The 15,545-nt window shown below is 44.3% G+C and overlaps 1 long non-coding RNA gene and 1 pseudogene across 1 annotated transcript; one reads left to right on the top strand and one right to left on the bottom strand.

Moving 5' to 3' along the window:
- The first annotated feature begins 1,971 nt into the window (after positions 1–1,971).
- Positions 1,972–9,450, top strand: LOC146171545 (uncharacterized). Its single transcript, XR_014702857.1, has 3 exons — positions 1,972–2,223; positions 4,099–4,248; positions 9,099–9,450. It is a non-coding gene; the product is annotated as an uncharacterized LOC146171545 (long non-coding RNA).
- Positions 9,451–14,495: 5,045 nt separating this feature from the next.
- LOC146171544 (uncharacterized) lies at positions 14,496–15,326 on the bottom strand (annotated as a pseudogene).
- Positions 15,327–15,545: the final 219 nt, after the last annotated feature.

Below are 15,545 nucleotides of genomic sequence, written 5' to 3'. Positions count from 1 at the left end.
TGGTGCTTTTGTATTATCCATAAGAAACTACGCGCAGCATTTTCTGTTTACCTGGAGAAAGGACCGAATACGATGTGTGTACTTTCTAGACGCAATCACTGGAAAATGAAAAGCCGGAAGACTCGCGAGGTTACCATTTTAGTTTTGGGCATTCACACGGTGGTAAAAAAATGACAGTTTTTCGTGCAGACTGCGAGCATGAAGGCCCCGGTACATTTATATGGCGCACGACATATATATCGCCAATAAACAAAAAAATAGTTTTTTCCGCCTATTAGTTTAGAGTTTGACCATTCCAACCGCGCTAGGCGGTGGCAAAGGAATAAAAAAAACTGTACAGGAATGAAAATAATGTGCGCTGTCGAGTCATTCGAAAAAACGAATGCAGCCTAGAAACACTGTTTTAATGAGGCAGTTTTCCATGCCCTTTTCAATTCTTTCATTCTACTAAAATGATTTGGAATACGTTGCTTGCTCATTGAACGTTATCGTCTATTTGTGCAATCCGCGTTAAGGTGAAGGTGATTGCGAAAAACGTCTGTGTATTGCCTGATGCCACAGCGCATCAGGACCTCGAAGCGCACAAAATTGATTCTGTATCATTCATTGCTGTGTCTGTCACCGTCGATTTGCGAAGTCGAGACAAAACATGAGCGAAGAAATATTGTTACAGCTGGAGAATGATGAGGACGAAGTGGCGCGCTCGTTTGTGGAAGATTAAGAAAAAGAAGTGCGTCGAATGGGCGGCCCTCGTAGCCTGGCTCCTTGGCTGTTCCTCAATGTATATATCTTTAATCCTCTTTTGTAAATATATTTCTCCCTGTTACAAAATTATATGCCAAAATTTAAAAACCTTGAACAATTCACAAATTCCGTAGAATGTTCAGAACAGCGCGGTGCGCTATAATTGGACAAAGGCTTTATCGACGTGGCCATAATTACTTGCGCAACAAAATTATGCAAGGTGTTTTAATGCTTTTGAAAGCTGAGGTAGTGTAGAATAGGTGGAAAAAGTTTAAACAATGTGAAAACTGTATTTGTTTTCCTAAAAATTTTCAATGTTCGCTGTTTTCTGTAAATTAGCGCGATCGTATCTCTGTATCCAAATGTCATAAAAATATGAGCTTTACCTGTTTGCGGATAATTATGCTGAGAACATATTGTGGAATTATTGCTGCTCTACCATGAACTTTTTCTGAAATAAAGGCCTGCAAATTAGGAAAATTTTCGTTTCCTGGGCCGATGTTGAGACTTTTTATAAAAACATCTACTCATACCCGAAAAGCGAACATTAACTGAATACAAATAAAAACATGTATATATTTAGTCGGATAATTTTCAGCTAGTTAACTTGAGCATAATTTGTATAATCTATAACCAAAGTTGGCCAGAATAGAAGAGAAGCTCGGAACTCCACCTCTTTGACATTATTAATCAGTCATCACGCAACAATATATAATATTTTGAAGTAAATATAAAAGGTCGAACGACCATCCTTTGTTCGATCATAGGTGGCGAAAGGGAAGGGACGCGCGCATTTGTCGATGCACCAGCTGTATGGATTTACGCAAGAATGTGGATGGTAGATGGGGAGGCTTTCTATTTTTTTAGAAAATGTTTGTCCGTGGTTGGCTTGAAGAAACAATGCGTTTGCGAACACACAAAACAAAACTATTTATTAGAACTCGACTCGAGCGGTGCGCGCTGGCGGCCGCTCATCGGCACGGTCCGAAGTCGCGGCTGGCCGGTGCAAGCAGAAGAGGGCTGGGTAAAGGAGGAATGGAATGTTGAGAGGGTCGTTGGTCCTTCGTTCCCACGCGCAGCCCTTGCGAACACAACACCGCGGCGGGAATCACGCGCTGGTTGAGCGGGTCGTTGTTCCCCCTCGCCTACGCGTCTACGTGCAAGACACAACAGACAGCATCCCCAGCAGCGCTGCTGTGCGGCCTCCTCCCGAAGCGTTCATTTCAGAGCTTGTTGGAGACGCTACAAGACTTGTGACAGCTTCTCAAACATTTCTTTAATTTCTTCCCTCATTAATTTTCTTTTTCATTGTGCTGTGCATAATTTTCTCTTGCGCCTATACATGTCCATGTGCTCCGGTTTGTGCTTGCTACATATCAGTGAATAGCTGAGCTGTGAAATGTCGCCGGAGTACGGATTACAGCAACGGCGGGATACCATCGGCATTATCAGACTCAGTGAACGCCGTCATCTTAGACCGTGAGTATATATCTTTGCAGCATCCCATTGCTTCATAATTGGTTCTATATAATCTCCTACCAGTCCCAAATGTTCTCTTTCCTTATCCTTCTCGAAACAACTGCGCGAAGCATGACTTCAAGAAAGAACTAAGCGAATTTTCTTCCGGATTACATGCAAGCAAGTGCGTGGACTTATTTGCTGGCTGCGATATGAATAGCATTTGCGCCGAAAATAGAGGAGCCGTGCGTAACAGGTGTGTATGCCACCAACACGTGACAGAACACAGCAGGCATCCATTTGCGCAGTTTTTTGTCTGTGCAGCGCGCCGCAATCAATTAGTAACCAGATTCTATGCGCCCGGCTTTGTACATATATTTTGGACAGCCTCTCTTCTGCGCGCAGGAAGCCATGTTCACACAGTTTTTGGATTTTGTTAAGAGTTAAGGGCAGTTTTTTGTTTTCAGATGTACAGACGAAGTTTTGAAAACTGTTCGTGCCGTCTGTGCAAGCGAATTTTACAGTGGGGCAGACATGTGCGTGATGCCGCTTGATGATTAGGCTATAATTAAGTCATAATGAACCTCCACTTTTATAATGGTTAATATCATATTGAGCAATTGAAAGCCGTGAACAGCGCAAGTGAGCCCCTTTTCAAAATTTTCTTAATCGACGCCCCCCTTCTGAGCCCGCGCCTTCAGGTGAGGGCGTTATCAGAAAGCGGCGACAATAGGAGAGCGATTTCGCAGACGCGCTTCGAAGGCGGGGGAAAATAACAATACAATCAAAAAGGCACATCAGCCGTGTGTGCACTGCGTCCCTGTCACTGCAAAGTAAACAACGTGCACGCGGGACACATTGTACAAAACATTGACGGCTGGTATGAGGCAACCATATCGTCCGAAATATTGCTCGCGAAGCGCTCGATCACGGCGAGCACTTCCAGGCGAAATGGGACAGGCCGTCAGGTCCGCCTGTTCGGCAATTACAGCTCTCTGTACCTCACGTACCGTACCGTATGCATGAAGTGCACGCCATAGCCATCGTGCAAGAATGTTGAAACCGAAGCAGCGATCCACGTATTCTAATTCTATAGGAAATCATTTGGGAGTAGAAAAGAGCAACTTAATATGATGTGCATGGTTCTTTAATGAACGATATGTACAAATGGACGGTTGGATAGTTACAGTAATGGAGTGTTCCGCTAGAATTGTTTACGGCCGTGACCGCAATAAACATTACTCATATTACTCTTAGCTTTAAGCTCTGGCATTGATAAGCCTATCTAAAGAACCGACTGGCAGTGACAGGTTGTTTACAGATGTTGATCAAAAGGTAGGCCATCATGCTATTATTGCAGGCATATTTGCTTCTTTTTGTACCTCTGTTTACTAAAACTTAATTTTGTTCCCCATTCCTAGGGACGCTGCACCTCTTACAACACTCACTGTTCAGTCGCTTTTATTCAAGTATACAAAAAGGAGGAAATGCGCATGCACTCATAGGATAGCCTGTCTTTCCGTTAACAGCTGCAAATAACACGCCACTGCTCCTCGGTACCTTGGATGAAGTTTTCAATGGGGTTACCTGAGATGCCTAGCAATTGCTGTAATATTTATACCAATCACTGCAGTGAAACAGAAAGGTAACACTGCATCACTTTAACTGCTGCATGCACCTATAAACGTGCCTTAATTTATTGCCTATTCTTATAGACGCAGGACCTCTTGCTATAGGCTTTGTTCAGTAAGCAACCGTCTTTCATTGCTTCAATTTCTATCTCTCCACCACTTTCTTGTTGCTCTGGGTGTGATCATTTGATTTCATTGTTCAAATCATATTGTTTTATCATGTGTGAATGATTTAGCCTGCACATACATGCTTTCATTTTTTTAGATGCGCATCGGGAGCGTTTTCTACGTAGAAATGGATCGATTGAGTTGTACCGCTGGTGCGAAAACCGACAACCCCCAGAAGATATGTGTCCTGTGGTTGGAAGGGCAATAAAGAAGAAGAAAATCAGCGGAAAAGCCTGCCTAAAAAAAGGTAGCACTGCATCACTGTAACTGCTGCATGCACCTTTAAATATGCCTTATTTTTATTGCCTATTCTTACAGGCGGTGGACCTCTTGCTATTGGCTTTTTGCAGAAAGCAACCGCCTTTCATTGCTTCAATTCCTATCTCTCCACCACTTTTTTGTTACTTCGAGTGTGATCCTTTGATTTTATTGTTAAAATCATATTATTAAATCGCCGGTGAATGATTTCGCCTACACATACATGCTTTCATTTTTTTAGGTGCGCATCGAGAGTGTTTTTTACGTATAAATGGATCGATTAAGTTGTATCACTGGTGCGAAAACCAACAGTTCGGTACCCCCAGAAGATTTGTGTCTTGTGGGTGGCAGGGGTATAAAGAAGAGGATAATCAGTGGAAAAGCCTGCCTAAAAACTTACAGAGATGGCGCAAAAGCGAAATGCTGATCAGAGTTAGAGTCTGATTACTTCTGTTATCCCATTTCACTTGCTAGGTGATGTGACATATATGAAGCACCTTAGTATAATTTGTGGTATACTCACTGAAAATTGTGTAGACATTAACTTTTTTCTCGTTCAATTATTTTGAGTGACGCACAAATTGGAATAAAACTTAGTCATCCACACATCTAATGCCCATAGACATTAGATGCGTGGATGAGCTCATTAATTGTGTTCCTATGTGAGCATGCAATAGTTTGTCGAATATATTAATATGTTATAAGTTGACTTTTTTACTGTTAACCGGAGTAATACATATGCTCCATATCATAGCATTATTCGCCTGTAGTTTGTATCTGCTCTTTCCTAAATTGTATTCTACAAAGTATACGTGTGTCACCTCGTACGTCTATATTTAACTAGCGAACAATTTGCAATCGAATCCCTTTTGTGATGTTTCAGCTACAAATAATGTATGACAGTTGTGACAATATAGGTAGCTTTAGGTATAACATATAGCGCGAAAATCTTTAATATATGCGATGATATTTTTATTCACCGCATTGGCTAAACCAGCCTGTTGAAGAGACGAAATGAAAACAAATATGGATGTCTTCGGACAGGAACAGTAATCGTGGTGCCATGACCATTTCTTTAAATTAAATTTTCATATGTCGTGGGCTAATGTCTCGACACAAAGGAATGACCCTTAGGTTTGCCAGATGCGGCGTAGTATTCTCGAAAAAAAAAAAACGCCTATCACTAAAGCTGGAAAACGCCATTTTTGTCGTTTCAAAAAGTTGCACGTTTGGAGGCCGGCTGGTTGCGTAAATTTGTCATCCACTGTTTTTTACTCACCGCATTTGGGTAACGTTTACTTGTATAAGAAGTATTAAAAGTGTGTTTCATTGATGCAGTTGATTTAGTAAAAAATCGCAAACTTTGCTTCAAGAACAACGCGCTACAAAAATGTTAATGTTCAACCTTACATACTGGCGTGACGCGTTGCGTTGTTTGCACTAAAATATTCTGTGTTTATTACGCAGGTCATATTGTTAATTTAAGGCAGAATTTGGAGCTCTAAGCTGCTATGTGTGTTCTCTGTAACGCCACCAAAAGTATTATGCTGGAAAGCGATTTGCTTATGATTGTAATTATAAAAATTAGGCATTGAAAAATCATCTTCAAAAATATAGCATTGTTAGTGGTGGTCAAAGCTGAGAAATGGAATAATATATTAATAACCTAGATTGAATACTATTGCACCTAGCAATAAAAAAGAATGCAGGACAGAGAAAAAAATCAGCCTTCACTTGCGTTCTGCCATGAAATTGACAGAAATAGTGAATTAATACCATTTTAAGCTATATTAAGTATTTATCCCAGAAGCAGAAAAACGGTGTATAAGCGCTGACAATGTTTTAAATTTTACTTAAGGTAAAATGTAACTAAATTCAGCAAATACTAAATTGAAGTTTTGATGCCTATTCCATAAGGGGGAGCCATATAAGCACATCTATAGGACAAAATCAAGCATTTTTATATTTCTAATATTACATTTTGCAGAATTCAATATATTTACTGACTCAAATTAACAAAGTACTTTGCATTGTTTCCACAGATTTTGATAAAAATTGATGTTGCGGCCGTTTCTTCAATTCTAATCAGTTTTCCTTATTTTACCATTTTCTTACTTTTGTCCAATTTCAAAATAATATGCAGATACACACACAAATCTAGAGCTTCATATTTTTGCAGAAATAAAGAATGGAACCTAGATAATGTAGAGAAATAGTTTCTGTGCCAAGATATTATTGGATCTTGCAAGAATGCAGGCTGAGTTTGGCCATTATCAGCACAAGCACTCGGTTTAATATTTAATGTTATATTTTTAAACAGTATAACGCAACACTTTTTAGTCCGTGATATTTTTGAGGCACTGAACATTTTTTAGAGGGATTTGAATGAAAATCGAAGATGATCTTTTTTTAATTGCAGCAAATTTGCCCTTTACTGCTGTTTTCGAATTCTGAGCAATTTTGATGCGTTGTGGAGAACACACCTAGTGGTCTGGAGCTCCAGATACTGCCTGGAATTAAGAACATGCGTCAGGAAGTGAAAACATATTTAGTGCAACCAACCTAATGCATCATATGCCAGTACATAAGGTTAAAAATGAATATTTTTGCAGCGTATCGCTCCTGAAGAAAAGTTTGCGATTTTTTAATAACACAACTGCAAAAACAAAATAGGTTTCTAATAGTGTTTGTAAATGTAAAACCTGCATATATTTAGTGAGTAAAAAAGAGCAGACGACAAAATCATGGTATCCAAACTTGCAACATTTTGAAATGGCAAAAGCAGCGTTTTCTACCTCTAGAGATATACCATACAATTGTTTTTTTTTTTTCGAGAAAACTACGCGTATCTTGAAAAACTAAGGTTAATTCTTTTGTGTCTAGATATTTGCCCACCACATATAAGAATTTCATTGGAAACGAAAGATGGCCATGGGACCTCGATTATGTTTCTTATCTAAGGCACCCATAATACGCTGTGAGAAAGCCAATATCAAGGGCTTTTTTTAATATTCCATATTTCGAACGGTTGTGCCATCTAAGAAAATCTGAAAGCTAGGCACACCTTAGGTGTCGCCAGCCCTCACTTTCTGTTACAGCTGCATTTGCTAAGCTGAATTAATGCGTTGAGTACTTTATTTTAGCCACGAATATAGCGCTATTACGTGTCAATTTTAAAGAAAGGCCGCAGTGACGCGATTCCTGTAGAATTTGTAAGTGAAATCTGTAAACCTTACAAATCTACCTATATATATGATCTCTCGCAGGTTTTATTCAAGCTACATTACACCTGCTGCGCCCCATAGCTTGAGCCAAGGGTTATAAATAAACCATTAGAAACAGACGATGGAAACCGGTGGTGCATTGCTGGCAGCCACTTAGGACAGCGCAGAAAATTTTTATTTTGTACGTGGGGAAGTGAGGTTATTCGCTTCAAGTACTAAATATTCACTTTAGACAATAAATAGGACTTACAGAGTCGGTGAGCACGTTCGGAAACCCATGTTTCAATATTTGCGGTTAGAAACCTCATGTGTACCTTTTTTTCCAGCTGCAGATAAATTCCGGGTTATGTAGATACCGAAACCGTTACCAGCCCATTCGCGCACCTCAACTGTGCTGCTCACAACATGATTTTGAGCGGACAAAACAACCTGCCGCTATGATTGCTAGCCCCATGCATGAGTAAGGGTGATATGCTGGCGATGGTTGCTTCGCGTCGGCCCTTTGGCGCACATGAAGGCTCGAGTTACAATGAGCGAGCCGAACTTTGCAATGCGGATAATGACTACAAAGTGGTAAGGATATAAATGAGTTTAACAGTATTTTTCAGCTGTAAAATACAAATACAGTCTTGTTGGACGATGTGCTGGCGCGGACGAAGAAACCATAGGCAACTTGTAGGTCTAACGCTACACAGGGCTGTCGAGCCAAGCCAAGTCCTCAATTGTATTGTCCGGGAATCAGATTTCTGTATTTTCGTGGTTTCCTATTGTATCTGGCGTTCAAAATGCAGACGTGAGGGTTCTTTATCACAAATAATCAAACGTGGATTGTGTCGGTACTCTTCAAAGTAGCAACACCATTTATTGTGTAAGTCATTAATCAGTAATTTAGGTAAATAATGTCAATAAGGATTCCAAACAAAACCTTTTCTGTGGCGCTCAAGGTAGCTTCCAGCAATATATATCTGGTTTCCTTTGCCTGCCTCCGAAATGTTTTTTTTTATCCCTTGGATCAAATTTGCTTGGACAAGCAGTATATGTGTAAAAATGATGCACCTGCGAGCTACCCGTTTAAGTGAGCTCCCGTTTAAGTGAACTACCCACAAAACCAGTCAAAAGCGTATATCAGCTAACCAGCGGCCAGTGCAGCAGTCGTGGGCTTAGATCGCTTGTGTATATTATATCTAGCCATTTAAAAAAAATGCAAATGGTCGCCGAACATTCTCTTGGTAACGATATTTAGTATAAACTGTTTGCACATCGCAGAAAGCGTAGGAGCGGCAAAAAACTAGCGCGCCAGTCACATGCGGAGAGAGCCGACAATCAAGCACTAATTCCTAGTGTGGGATGAAACACTGGCTGTCTCAGCCGTATTGCTGTGGAGGCGATCAAAATGCAACAGGGCACATGCTATGCAATGTATGTGCGTCTTTCATCCTAATAAACCCAAGGCAGCTGAAACTAATCTGGAACTCATCCGTATAGTGTTTCTCATTGACCATAAATTTCGGTACATGAATCCTGGAATTTTCTACATCTTCCTAAAATAATGCGCGCGATTTTATATGCCTCGTAATAGTGTTGTAAATTTTGTTTCCTCATTGTTTTTGTGCAGGTGCCATTTGCGAAAAAGTTGGGGTGGACGATTTGGAGGCACACGCATTTATTCGCAGGTGGCTGCCTGGTTCCTGTGACAGGGGGGGGGGGGGGTGGAAGAAAAAGGCGTTATGCTGAAACCTCCCCTGGCGAACCAGGCATGCCACCTGTGAATGCAATTGCAGGGTCAGCCCCCTCACTACGCCTATGAGTGTGCCCTCCAGCTCCCTGGCCCCTTCCACTTCCCGAGAGCCCGCCCTGCCCTGACCAACCCTGCCCCTGCCCCGCTAACTGCTGCTGTGTGTGCCCTCAGCGCTGGCTAGTAACAACTGCCGTCTATAGTAACAATTGCAATAAATATTATCTTTTTGTGAACGATGCCCTTGTTTTGTGAATATCTACTGGTTGCTCATGAGCGACAATTTGAATTTATATGGCCACTCCTATTTCAAAGGCCATTATTGTCCCAGCAAGTTCGATGTGCTGTCACGAATATGGCTAGAATGAAAAAGGCTGCATTTTATGGCCTGCACAGGCAGTGCCACCAAATGTGTAATCTTGACATCATCAATGGCACATGAATGGAGTAGCCGGTGTACCCATCAGCCATTGGATTAATATTGGTATCGACAATATGCGGCATGAATGGAGTAGCCAGTGGACCTTCAGTGGCTAACCATTGGTACAATATTGGCATTGACAATGGGCCATCAATGGAATAGCTGGTATTAAACAAATATTGGTAATACAATGATGGTATAATGCTGGACAGTATTGGCAAGAATCATGGTGCATGAATGGAAAGTCTAATATTGTGCCTACATTGGTGGCTCCAGCTTGGTTGAACACTGGACCAATCTTGGAACGAAAGATGGGCCAAGAATGGAGAATGTAGTAAAATGCCCAAATGCCAATATCAGTCCAATATTGATGCCATTCTTTTCCAGTGATGAACCATTGTTGGACCAATGCTGGTGTGCTGCTTGGGACTGCATAGAGAATCCTGTCAATTCGTTAAGCGATTATTTTGCATCAACCTCCAAGGTCCGACAGACGCCACTAACAAAGCACCGAATTATAGTTGCTGACGACCAACGTCCACTATGTCAGTGCCCTTACCGGGTGTCTTCAAAAGAACGTGACGCCATCCGCCGCCAAGCAACAGAAATGCTCCAGGACGACGTTATCCAACCATCGACGAGCCCCTGGGCTTCGCCTGTTGTCCTCGTCGCGAAGAAGCATGGGACCTTGATGTTCTGCGTGGATTATAGACGCCTCAACAACGTCCGAAAAAAAGGATGTGTACCCCCTGCCGCGCATAGACTACTCCCTAGATTGCCTTCGCCATGCCACTTGCTTTTCGTCACTTGACCTCCGCCGTAGGCATGGGCAAATAGAGGTTGACGAGCGAGGCCATGAGAAGACCGCTTTCATTACGCCGGACGGTTTTTATGAGTTTAAAGTGCTCCCTTTTGGCCTGTGCGCGGCCCCTGCCACATTTCAACGAATGATGGGCACCGTACCATCCAGCCTGAACTTGCAGTCATGCCTCGTATATCTCGACGACGTTGTGATTTTCTCGCTACGTTCGACGAGCACCTAAAACATTTGCGCGATGTTTTCGAGGCCATCTGATCTGCCGGTCTTTCTCTCAAACCCGAAAAATGCTATTTTGCTTTTAATGAGCTGAAATTTCTCGGCCGCGTCGTCAGCGCTCGAGGTGTTAGCCCAGACACAGAGACGACAACCGCTGTCGCTCATTCCCCAAACCAGAATATAAACGAAGCTTGTGTCGATTTCTCGGCCTCTGCGCGTACTATCGTCGCCTAATTCACAACTTCTCCAAGTTCGCTGAGCCTCTGACCCGCCTGAAAAAAGACGCCGAATCGTTCCTTTGGGGCCCCGACCAGAAAACATCCTCCACGGAACTCAAGTGCCGTCTCCAATGTACGCAAATACTTGGCCACTTTGACGAAGAGGCCAACACGGAACTGCACACGAATGCCAGTAACGTTGGCCTCGGTGCGGTCCTTGTTCAGTGGCAGGACGGTACAAAACGCGTCCTTGCTTACGCCAGTCGCAGTTTGTCCAGTTGCGATGTTAGTTATTTAACTACGACAAAGGAGTGCCTCGCTGTTGTGTGGGCAGTCATGGAATGTCGTCCGTACTTGTACGGTCGTCCGTTTCGTGTCGTGAGCGACCATCACTCACTGTTTTGGCTGGCAAACCTGAAAGATCCATGGGGTGCTTGCTCGATGGAGCCTTCGGTTACAAGAATTTGACGTTACTATCGTGCATAAGTCCAGCACGAAACACAGTGATGCTGACTGTCTTTCCCGCGCCCCTGCTCCTTGCCACACGGACGGCTCCGACGACGATTCCGCTTTCCTTGGTGTTATCACGACGTTCACCTCAGCCCGAGAGCAGCTGGCCGATTCTGAACTTCTGCCCCTCACCGAATACCTTGAAGGAACCATGTCATCTCCTTCTCAGCTCTTCAAGCGTGGACTGTCGTCATTTTGCTTGAGCGATGTTGTGCTCCATAAGAACTACGGTCCAACAGAAATCGTTTAGTAGTACCCACTACGCTTCGTGACGAAGGTCTTCGTGCGTACCACGACGACCTTTCTTCCGGCCATCTCTGTTTTTCGCACAGAATGGCACGGATACGCCGAAAGTACTACTGGCCCAGGATAGCTGACGTTGTGTACCGCTACGTCCGTACCTGCCGTGAGCGCCAGCGGCGGAAGACACCGCCCAATAAACCAGCTGGGCTCCTGCCTATCGATCCCCCGAAATTCCCATTTCAACAGGTCGGCATGGACTTACTGGGTCCATTCTAGAAGTCCTCTATGGGTAACAGGTATATAGCGGTTATTATTGACTACCTCAGCCGCTAATGTGAGACCAACGCCATTCCCCGTGGTAACGCAGATAAAGTTGTGCATTTCTTCATTCACAACATTGTACTCCGTCAAGGCGCCCCAACAGTTGTCTTAACTGACAGGGGAACCTCGTTAACGTCGGCACTCACGAGCGAGGTCCTTCGACTGAGTAGCACCACCCACCGCAAGCCAACTGCCTATCATCTTCAAACTAATGAACCAACTTAGCGGCTTAACAAGACAATTGCCGATATGAATTCTATGATTGTAGACGACGGTCATGGGAAATGGGGCCGAATTCTACCTTACATCACCTTCGCATACAGCACTGCGCTCCAGGAAATTACACGCTTGACTCTCTTTCATTTGGTCCATTGACGCTAACCTTTGACTATGCTGGATGCCATGCGTCTTCCGGATTCTGTTCCCTCCACGGTCATGGGGCTGACCAATTTATTCGTGACGCAGAAGCCGCACGCCAACATGACCGACAGCGAATTCGGCACCAACAAGTACACAACGCGCAGCGCTATAACCTGTGACACCGAGAGGGGACTTACACACCCGGCGATCATGTCTGGGTACGGTTGCATGGGCGCTCTGAAAAGATTTTGCGCCGTTAATTTGGACCCTACGAGGTTCTCCGCAGTCTCAGCGTGGGGAACTACGAGGGGCTACCACAAGGCACTGTCCGCTGTTCTCAGTATCCGAAGTCTGGAATTGTTCACGTCGCCAGTATGAAGCCATATTACAATCGTTAAACCGTTTTAGGGTCCAGACCAGAGCCAGACACTCCCGTATAACTTGCCCCGCTTTGCTATTCTTCCCCTACGTTTGTGGCATTAGGTCGATGCCTCTTGGAAGGGGGGATGTGACACCGCTGCCCATCTTCTAGCGCCACCTAGTGGCGGAATGTATTGGCGCGTGGCTGAGCGTCGTCCTCGTCTGTCTCGAGCTTCGCTTTATTAAAAAAAAGGCAGCTCGGTTTTTCTTCTGCTTTCTACGCGTGCTGGTGACATTATTTAATATATTTATGAAGATCTAGACAAGATGGTTGCATAGGGTATTGAAGCAAGAATACCCCAGCGTATCGCAATATTGCCATGATAGCGCCTTGTAGCTTTGAAAGGGCGTCTAATTGGAGGTGGGGGCTGTAGTCTGGCTGTTAGGAAAAACGTTTTGAGATACTTTTATTTTGGGATGAGATGGGAATTGGGATCCGATGTGCGATACGCAGCAGTCTCCGTGCGAAAACATGAAGAGGTCGCTTGGATAAGGGCCTAGGCCTAGTCCTCATAAGATGTGAAGGATGCGGAGAAAAGTAAAGTGCGAAAGTTTCTCCAGTTCATATGCCGAAATCGCTTCTTGGGTACGGGGAGCCATAAAGGGACTGGTCAGAAATAATCTAGTGGTCACTGAGAAGGGTATCGACGGTGGCTGACAACATAGATGAAATGGTCCAGAGGATTAATTAAGGCCAGGGACTGGTGGACATTGAAAGTATGTCCCCGCCCTAGTGGCTACTTTGTCGAGTGTTGAGGAGGAGGATGTTAGCTTGTTGAGCAACACTGGCGTAGGCAGCAGGCCCGAAAGGTCTAAGGATGACTCCATAAAATGCAGCGGCATTGAATTACAGCTATGAGAAGGCATTCTGTCCAGATATATACCCAGGGCAGTAAAAAATTTGGCATAATTTGGGCAGGATTGTAATATATGCCAGTTTCAGGATGATGTGAACATAAGGAAGATAGCAGAGGACGCCCATCAGATAGGATTGGAGCGATGAGGGAATATTAAGCGATGTTAATGAGAGGTCAAGACCAACGTGTATAACTTTCACAGTGAAATGCTCATTAGCCAGGAACATTAGCACAGTATCGAGTTTTCTGAAGGAGGACAGAGTGAGGCAGAGAGGGGAGGAAGATGTTGATATAATGAAGTGCTGTTAGTTTTTGCACTGCGATAGTTCGACTGAATGATATTGAGATCTTCCATAATAAAATCTAACTTGATCACGATGACGCAAGCTATCGCGTTTCTTAGGTGGAGCGGGAAGATAATCTGTGGAGTTTTGTAGGGATGTCTGAAAAGCGGAAATCATATTAAGGAGACGTTCGAGCTGAACTTGAAGTGAGCATCAAGGCGATTGAATTTGATATCAACTTGGGTAATAGCCTTTTCATACTGTTGGATGTAGCAGTCAAGGCCAGACTGGTGTGAGAGATAATCGGCCCCGACTGTCTCAACGTTATAGCACTTCCAATCGATTTTAGTAAACAGTTGAAAATGCAAGCCAAATAAGCATCCAGGCTGCGAACAATTGTGCTGAAGTAGTTGAGGGGATCAATAGCAACTTCCAAACTAGCCCTAGCCACACGGAGCGGTAGGTTATGATAGCTTTATTTAATAAAGGACATCAGAGGTGACGCACAGGATGATGATGATGAAAAACATTTCTTCTTTATATACAGGGAGAGAACGGGAGCGGTCCTTAAGGGGCCGCTCATTACAATTACTATGTGGGCTCTCTTTTACAGGAGCCTATTGGCGTCGGCTGCGGCCCGAGCCCGCTAGACCAAGGCTCGTTGGGCCATCAGGTCGCAGCAGCCGAGTAGGGCCGCCTCCCAATCCTCCCTGGAAGCTTTTGGTAGTGGGTAGAAAGGGTGGGGGAGGGTTCGACATGCCCACATCATGTGGAAAATGCACGAGGACGTTTCATCACAGTGCGGGCGTTTCCCCGTGCAAGCGGGGTCTAAGTATTTTAGTACTGCCGAGCAGAGTAAAGTTTTGGTATAAAGGCGAAGGAGAATTATTGCGCTCCTCCGCATTTGTGAGGCCCTTGCACGGCTTAGGATAGATTGCATGGCTCTATTGTTAGGATTTACTTATTTCTTTGAAAGTGAAGGCGGGATTGGGCTCGCAGTCCGGATCGGTGTGAGAAGAGGGTTCTTGCCCAGAAAGTAAACGCGCGGGCGGCGGCATCGGCCATTTCGTTTCCCTCGAGGTCAGTGTGAGCCACAGGTGCGGTGCCCCCTCGCATAGTTCGATGCGAGGGGGCACCGAAATAGGCGCTGTTTTGTAAAATGTTTGCTGGCGAAGTGCGATATATGTAGCCATGCTCGATATTGCGGCAGGCACCCCTCGAGTCGGTAACGTTGACCCGTGAGTCCTGACCTGCGGCAGCTAATGCGATGGCAACCTCTTCCGCGTGTGCTATGTTGTGTGCACGGAAAATGAGTGTTTACAGTGTTTTTATGGACGCCTGCCGCCGTGTGCCAACCACCATGGTGCGGGCCAGAGACTTGTCCACGCAGAGGACCATGTTTGTGTCCGTAGTGGTTAGCCAAGGCTTCCACCCGCGCGAGACGTCACTGTGGTACTCTTATGTCACGTTGGCCTTAAGAAGGAGTACGTGCAAGACATATCTCCACTCTGTTGGGATACATTCGCGCTATTACGAATGCATTGAGTGGTGGATGTGTAGTCGGACAGGAGGCAGCGACCGGAGGGCGTTTTAGGCAGTCTTGTGTATTGATTCCGCAAGTGTGGCTTTCGCAGTGGAATTAAGGCGTTCACCATCA

This window comes from Amblyomma maculatum, unplaced genomic scaffold (assembly GCF_055883805.1).
Source record: "Amblyomma maculatum isolate TAMU_Amacu unplaced genomic scaffold, ASM5588380v1 scaffold_20, whole genome shotgun sequence".
NCBI lineage: Eukaryota > Metazoa > Arthropoda > Arachnida > Ixodida > Ixodidae > Amblyomma > Amblyomma maculatum.
This window is presented reverse-complemented; position numbering and strand designations above follow the sequence as displayed.